The sequence below is a fragment of the Primulina huaijiensis genome, chromosome 10, assembly GCF_012295235.1.
Source record: "Primulina huaijiensis isolate GDHJ02 chromosome 10, ASM1229523v2, whole genome shotgun sequence".
Lineage (NCBI taxonomy): Eukaryota > Viridiplantae > Streptophyta > Magnoliopsida > Lamiales > Gesneriaceae > Primulina > Primulina huaijiensis.
The window spans coordinates 12,749,656-12,757,700 of NC_133315.1; the positions used below are offsets into that span (position 1 = coordinate 12,749,656).

At 35.0% G+C, this 8,045-nt stretch overlaps 1 non-coding gene across 1 annotated transcript; it reads left to right on the plus strand.

Moving 5' to 3' along the window:
* The first annotated feature begins 2,452 nt into the window (after positions 1–2,452).
* LOC140987048 (small nucleolar RNA R71) lies at positions 2,453–2,563 on the plus strand. The gene has a single exon (XR_012177049.1). It is a non-coding gene; the product is annotated as a small nucleolar RNA R71 (small nucleolar RNA).
* The last annotated feature ends 5,482 nt before the right edge of the window (positions 2,564–8,045 follow it).

Genomic DNA, 8,045 nt, shown 5'->3' on the forward strand with positions numbered 1-8,045 from the left:
AAATGGCATTCTTTTAAATGCAAAAGTTCCGAAAGGACAAGTGAAAGTAGTTTTTTCTTGATCTTCTAATGATATAGGTATTTGATAATACCCCGAATACCCATCAAGAAAACAGTAATAAGAATTTCCTGCTACTTTTTCTAGAATTTGATCTAAAAATGGTAGTGGGAAATGATCTTTTCTAGTTGCATCATTTAATTTTCTATAATCAATACACATACGCCAACTAGATGGAATCCTAGCTTGTAATAACTCTCCCTTTTCATTTTTTATAACAGTGATGCCTGACTTTTTAGGTACTACTTGTGTTGGACTTACTCATTTACTATCTGAGATTGGATAGATAATTCCAGCGTCTAATAGTTTTAATACTTCATTCTTAACAACTTCTTTCATATGTGGATTTAACCTTCTTTGTGGTTGTTGATATGTTTTAGCATTTTCTTCCAAATGAATTTTATGTGTGCAAATTAAAGGATTTATACCTTTTATATCTTTCAAAGTCCATCCAATTGCATTTTTATATTTCTTAAGTAATTTAATTAAATCTTCTTCTTGATTTGGTAGAAGAGTGGAAGAAATTACAACAGGAAATGTTTTATTTTCACCAAGAAATACATATTTCAATTCGAATGGTAAAACTTTTAATTCAAGTTTTGTATTATCATCTTTTTTAAAATTATTTTCAGACTCAAAACTTTCTATTGAAAAAACTTCAGATTGTTGATTTAAGTTTTCTTCTTGTATATTTTCTTCCATAATTGTTTCAATTTCATTATCATATTCATTTTCATTAATACTTGGTTGTTTACATAAATTGAACACATTAAGTTCTAGAGTCATATTTCCAAAAGACAATTTCATTATTCCATTTCGACAATTAATTAAAGCATTTGAAGTTGCTAGAAATGGTCGTCCCAATATTACTGGAATTTCATTATGTACTTCTATTGGTTGTGTATCCAAAACAATAAAATCTACAGGATATATGAATTTATCAACTTGAACCAACACATCTTCTACAATACCTCTAGGTATTTTGATTGACCTATCCGCCAGTAAGAGAGTAACAGAAGTGGGTTTTAATTCTCCTAAATTAAGTTTTTCATAAACTGAATAAGGAAGTAAATTCACACTTGCTCCCAAATCTAACAAAGCTTTTTTAATTTTATTTTCTCCAATAATACATGAAATTGTTGGACAACCAGGATCTTTATATTTTAAACTAGAATTATTTTGAAGAATAGAACTTACTTGTTCAGCCAAGAATGCTTTCTTCTTCACATGCAATTTTCTCTTCACAGTACATAAGTCTTTTAAAAATTTTGCATATGAAGGTACTTGTTTAATAGCATCTAATAATGGAATATTTATCTTTACCTGTTTAAAAACTTCATAGATATCAGAATCATTTTTTTGTTTTTTATGATTTGTTAATGCATGAGGAAATGGTGGAGGTTTATTTGATTCATTTACTATTTCAGATGATTTATCATTCAACATATTATTTTTAGAATTTAAGGTATCATCATTCTCAAAAGTATCAGGATTATCATCCTTACTCTTTGATTTTAAATGATCCTTGTTTTCATTACTATATGGATCATTAACTATTTTACCACTTCTAAGGGTAATAACAGATTTTATTTGATCAATTTTTTCATTTTTTAATTCTTGATTTTGATTTTTAGGATTAGGTTGAGGTTGAGATGGAAATTTTCCTTTTTCATGAATATTAAGTGCAGATGCAAATTTTGCAAGAGTTTCTTTCAAATCAGTCATAGATTGACTGTTTTGAATATTGATAGATTCTTGCTTTTGGATAAATGCATGAATTACATCTTCAAAGTTTTTTCTTGGAGGTGTAACATAAGGAATATAACCTTGATGATTTTGGTTATTTTGAAAATATTGTTGTGAGGGTTGTGCATTATTATCATTCCTCCAACTAAAATTAGGATGATTTTTCCATCCAGGATTATATGATGTTGAAAAAGGATCTAGTATTGGTTTTTTATAATTGTTAACATAATTTGCTTGTTCATGGAGACATTCTTTAAATGAAGGTAATGTTGGACAATCTTTTGTAGCATGATCATGTGTATCACATATATGACAAACAATTTCTTGAATACTTTTTAATTGACCACTCTTTTTCATTTCTAATGACTCAATTTTTCTTGCTAAAGATGCAAGTTTAGCTTGAATATCTATATCATCTTTAAGATTATAGATACCACCCCCATTTGTTGAATTATTGATTTTAGTTGTTGGTGGTTCTATTGTGCCTATATTATCCCAATTTTGAGCATTTTCTGCTAATGAATCCAAATACTCCATAGCTTCATTTGGGTTTTTATCTTCAAAAGTTCCATTACACATGAATTCTATCATTTGCCTATCTTTAGGTATTAGACCTTCATAAAAGTGAGAAACTATTCTCCATGTTTCAAAACCATGATGTGGGCATGTATTAAGTAATTCTTTATATCTATCCCAACATTGATAAAATGTTTCTCCTTGTTTTTGAGAAAAAGTAGTAATTTGTCTTTTAAAAGAGTTTGTTCTATGGGAAGGAAAAAACTTTTTGAGAAATTGTTGTTGCATTTCTTCCCATGATCTTATTGAACTTGATCTCAAATTTTGTAGCCATGTTTTAGCTTTATCTTTTAAAGAAAAAGGGAAAAGCTTTAATCGAACTATATCCATGCTACAATTTTGATCATTATAAGTGTTACAAACTTCCTCAAATTCTCTTAAATGTAAATATGGATTTTCAGAATCTAAGCCATGAAAATTTGGTAAAAGTTGAATAATTTGAGGTTTAAAGTTGAAATTAGATGCATCAGGAGGAAAAACTAAACAAGATAGGGCACTAGTTCTAATAGGGTTCATATGGTGCATAAGTGTTCTTAATTGATCATGTTCTTGATTATTATTATTATTATTATTGTTATTATTTTTATCATTATCTTGATTATTTGAATTATCATCCATGTTTAAATTATTTTCAGATACTCGAATAAGTCTACCACTTTTTTTCGACTCCAAATACTCATTCAAAAAAAAAAACACGATACTTATAAATTAAACATAATTAACAAATATAAATTTAATTTATACCTCCCCGGCAACGGCGCCAAAAACTTGCTACTACTTAAATTATAATTCACCCAAGTATATGTTGTCCGCAAGTAATATATTTCGTAAGTACGAGATCGATCCACAGAGAGGTTATTTTAAGTTTAAATTTATTAATTTATAGATTACCAAATGCAAGAACGAAGTTTACAAATTATAAATTTTGTCAAGGCTCGAGGATTTATTCTTGGTTTATGCAATATTGTTTAACTAAAAGTAAAACAAAGGAAACCACCATAAATAATGGTTCCAAGAAAATAAAAATATTTAAACACACACCTAATATAATATAGTTCCCACTATAGAAAATACCGAATTCACCGATATTTTATATATGGTACCTATGATTATATATATAACTATATAAATATATAACTGCATAAAATAAATGTTAAATTAAATCATTATATTTCATTTAGAACAACCGGCAGAGCCACGCTATTGCCTAAATGAAATATATGATTTAATAAGTTAGTTGCGGGAAAGTAAAAGTTAGATGCGGAAAGTAAAAGTTAGTTGCTATAAAGTAAATGTTAGATGCGGAAAATAAATGTTAGTTGCGATAAAGTAAATGTTAGATTGTTAGATATTAGTATTAAATCATAATAATTCATTTAGAACAACCGGCAGAGCCACGCCATCGTCTAAATGTATGTATGTATAATATAACAATAATAATTGATGAAATATTTATTGTATCAAAATTAAACAACAAATCAAGATAACCACTTCAATGGTATCAAGCATTTGATGTAAATTGATAACAACAAATAATTCATTTTTATACCTACAATAAAAAGAAATTAGCAAAATGAAAAGAAATAAAGAAAGAATATACAAAATATAAACAATCTTACTTCACCAAGAATTCATCCTCTTCACCTTGACATAATAGATTTAGCTTTCCATTAGCTTACTTTTGATTAACACTAAAAACATCACTCATAATTGGAAAAATGAAAAATATATTGGAACTTAGAACTTATATACACACTCACACTATATTTTACAATGAGATAGAATGATTTTCAAGCTAGCACAAGGCCTCTATTTATAGGCCAAATGAGAGAAATGGTCAAAAATTTTATTAATGCCATGTAGTTGTAATAGTAGTCTTTGTCTCCTCCAACTTCAATTCCATGTACCTTCTTTCAATGCTTTGTTTCATGACTTTAATCACCGACTTTGACTCTGCTCAAAACAGCAAACATGTAGGGAATTGTCTGTAGATGAATTTGGCTACTTGGTTCACCTCATTTGGTTAAATATTGAAATAGTTATGATTTTTTTACTATATGCTGGTCATGGTGAAAGTAAATTTGTCCTCCTTTTGATATTTTCAAATTTTGATCATCTTACAACTTTTTAGGCAATCATGTCTTCTGCAAAGTTGTAGATAATTTCTTGAGGATTCCAAACATGTTTGAATCACCTCCGTTTGAATTTTCTAGCTTGAGTTATCATTATTTTACCAACACATAAAAAACCTGAAAACAAAACATATTTAGTAAGACATTTAAATATAAACAAACAATACTAAAATAACATAATTTTATAATTTTAATGAAACTTAAATTTTAAAATATAGATTTTAACATATAATAAATTATTAATTTTAAGTTTAATCAAGAGGGTCACTCCTCCTCGCCCACCCCCAGACATGCAGGCACAGATGCTTGCAGGCATGACACAGTTCTTCGCGCAGTTGACAGGGAACTAGGCTGCAGCATGAGGTGCAGGGGCGAGGCCCTGACCAGAAGCAGTGTACGAGAGATTCAAAAGGATGGATCCTAAATAATTCTCGAGGACCACAGACCTGATGGTAGCAGAAGGATGGATTAAATCCATCAAGGTGTTTTTTGACTTCATGGAGCTGCAGGACACGGACAGGGTTAGGTGTGCCCCTTTTCTTCTGTCAGGAGACGCCAGGCGTTGGTGAGAAAGTGCGTCAGTATCAGTTAACCTGCAGACTCTGACTTGGAATGATTTTAAAGAAGTGTTCTACTCCAAGTACTTCACTGAGGAAGTACGATCCATGTTGACCAGGGAGTTCATGGCGCTGAGACAGGGAGACAGCAGCGCAACAAAGTTGTGAGAAATTTTGAGAGGAGGTGTTACTTTGTGCCTCTAAGAGCTAATGATGCCCGGGAAAAGCTGAGGCATTTTATCGATGGGTTGCGGCCGGTCTTGCGCCGTGACGTCAGAGTTGCTGGTCCTACTACTTATGCAGTTGCCGTGTCTAGAGCTTTTAAAGCAGAACAGGATCAGAGGGATATTGAGGCTGACAGACAGGGCAAGAGGCCCTCTCAGGCTCCACAGCAGCAGCAACAGTGACCTCAGTTTAAGAGGCCATTTCAGGGGCCGCCAGAGAAGAAGCCATACCAGGTACCGCCAAAAGGCAATGGTCCTATTCCACAGCAGAAGGCTCCGCAGAGACCTGGTAATTTCCCAGTGTGTCAGAAATGCAATCGCCAACATCTGGGGCAGTGTCTATGAGGATCAGGGAAATGCTTTAAATGTGGAGCCAGTGACCACATGCTTAAGGACTGCCCATAGGGGGTGCAGCCGACACAGGGAAGGGTGTTCTCCATGCATGCTCAGGAGGCAAACCCAGACACGACACTGTTGACTGGTAATTTATGTAATTCAATACAGTATTAAATTTTTGTCTTGCATGTTTATTTTGAATTAGGATTATTAGGATGCTAGTTGGCATTTTTTGTGTTTTTTTGTACCATAAGGCTAATAATAGAACTTTGGGATATAAGTTGTGTTGTTCTAACGTCTCTCAGGGAATATTTTCATTAAGAGATTAGCCACTAAGGCCCTGATATATTCAGGAGCCACTCACTCCTTTATCTCGGAGACATTCGCTAATAATTTAGACATCATGTCTACAGCCTTGACGTGAACTATTCGGTGACAGTCCCATCAGGGGAAGAACTGTTAGCTATCAGTGTGGTCAGAGATATTGACCTAGAACTGCAAGGCCACCTAGTGTATGCCGATCTGATCGTGTTGCCGATGCCAGAATTTGATATTATTTTGGGAATGGACTGGCTGACGAAGAACAGAGTTTTGATCGATTTCCAGAAAAGGTCAGTGTTAGTAAGACATTTGGGTATGGAGCAGTTTCTATTTGAACGAGATAGATGGAGAAGTTTCCCTCACATGATTTTTTGCATGCAGGCGCGGAGACTCATTTCCAAGGGGTGTCAGGCTTTCTTGGCCAGCATCGTTTCAACACCTGACGTACCCGCTCCGTCTCTATCAGATGTGCCAATAGTCAGAGACTTCCCGGACGTCTTTCTTGACGACGTCACAGGTCTTCCATCAGATAGAGACGTGGAGTTTTCCATTGATCTTATGCTAGGAACAGTGCCCATCTCCATTGCACAGTGCCGATTAGCTCCAGCTGAGATGTTAGAACTCAAACAGCAGATTCAAGAGCTTCTTGACAAGGAATTTGTTTGCCCTAGTTTCTCACCATGGGGTGCGCCAGTGCTTTTTGTAAACAAGAAGGATGGGAGCATGAGGCAGTGTATCGATTACCGAGAATTGAACAAGGTAACGATCAAGAACAAATACCTACTTCATAAAATCGAAGACTTGTTTGATCAGTTGCAGGGAGCTACAATGTTCTCTAAGATAGATCCTCGATCGGGGTATCACCAGCTGAAGGTGAAAGATGCAGATGTTCACAAAACAGCTTTCAAAACCAGGTATGGGCATTACGAGTTCTTAGTGATGGCATTTGGACCGACGAATTCCCCAGCTATTTTCATGGACCTCATGAACCGAGTATTTCAGCCTTACCTTGATCAGTTCGTCATAGTATTCATTGACGATATTCTTATTTACTCGAAGAGCCATGAGGAGCACAGTCAGCACTTGAGAACAGTTTTACAAATCCTGCAGAGTCGCAATTTATTTGCGAAGTTCAGTAAGTATGAATTCTTGTTAGAGAAGGTAGCGTTTTTGGGTCACATAGTGTCTAGCAGGGGTATTGAGGTGGATCCAGCAAAATTGGCGACTGTTAAGGAATGGGTGGAGCCAAAGAGTGCTTCAGATATCCGCAGTTTTCTTGGTTTAGCTGGTTACTACCGTAAGTTTATTCAGGGGTTTTCGTCGATAGCAGTGCCGCTCACTTCACTGACTATGAAGAATGCTAAATTCGTGTGGAGTGGAGAGTGTCAAAAGAGCTTTGATATATTGAAGCAAGCTCTCATTTCAGCGCCAGTGTTAGCCATGAAATTTGGACAAGGCAACTTTGTGCTATATACCGATGCATCTAAGCTCGGGTTAGGCGTAGTATTGATGCATCATGGTCGGGTCATAGCTTATGCTTCCAGGCAGTTGAAGGTGCACGAAAAGAATTACCCGACTCACGATTTAGAACTAGCCGCCGTTGTCTTTGCATTGAAGATTTGGAGACACTACCTGTACAGCGAGAAATGTCAAGTTTTCACCGACCACAAAAGTCTCAAGTAATTCTTCACGCAGAAAGAACTGAATATGAGACAGAGACGGTGATTAGAGCTGGTAAAAGATTACGACTGCAAAATTAGCTACCATCCGGGAAATGCTAACGTTGTCGCAGACGCTTTGAGCAGAAAAGTGGCAGTTTTAGCACAGTTGTCAGTGCAGAGACCTCTTCAGTCTGAGATTCAGAGGTTTGGCATAGAGGTTTATCGTAAAGGCAGAGCTCCGAGGCTGTCTAATCTGACAGTCCAATCTTCTTTGCTAGACCGTATCCGAGCAGGTCAGTCTTCAGATGAGCAGTTGCAGAAATGGAGACTGAAGGATGAAACTAAGGGCAGTGTGCTCTACACAGTGTCAGATGGTATTGCAAGATACAGAGATAGAATGTGGGTGTCTAATGTTGATTCCATCATAGAGGATAT